Here is a 294-nt window from a genome sequence, read left to right as displayed (position 1 = left end):
TTTTCCTTTATTGCTACCCATTTTGTCCTTCATGTAAGTGAACTGAAAAAAGTTTAAAGACGCTGGCAGTTTTTTCTCTAATAGTCCATAACTGTCCCATCACATCCGATCCTCAATATTGATAAGAGCGGATCACTAGGCTCAAAAGATAATTAATATTTGCTTTTATGTGACTTACTAATTGAATAATCTACAGTGAGGCTATAATGCTGTTAAAAAAACAAAATTATAGACTGTATAGAATTAAAAATCAAACGTGCAGCAGGATGGGGAGGGCTCGTATGTTTTCTTTAA

This window comes from Copadichromis virginalis, linkage group LG18 (genome assembly GCF_057382275.1).
Source record: "Copadichromis virginalis isolate Kocher_CV1m ecotype Utaka linkage group LG18, C_Virginalis_male_GT1.1, whole genome shotgun sequence".
In the NCBI taxonomy this organism is placed as follows: Eukaryota; Metazoa; Chordata; class Actinopteri; order Cichliformes; family Cichlidae; genus Copadichromis; species Copadichromis virginalis.
Note: the sequence above shows the minus strand (reverse complement) of the source record.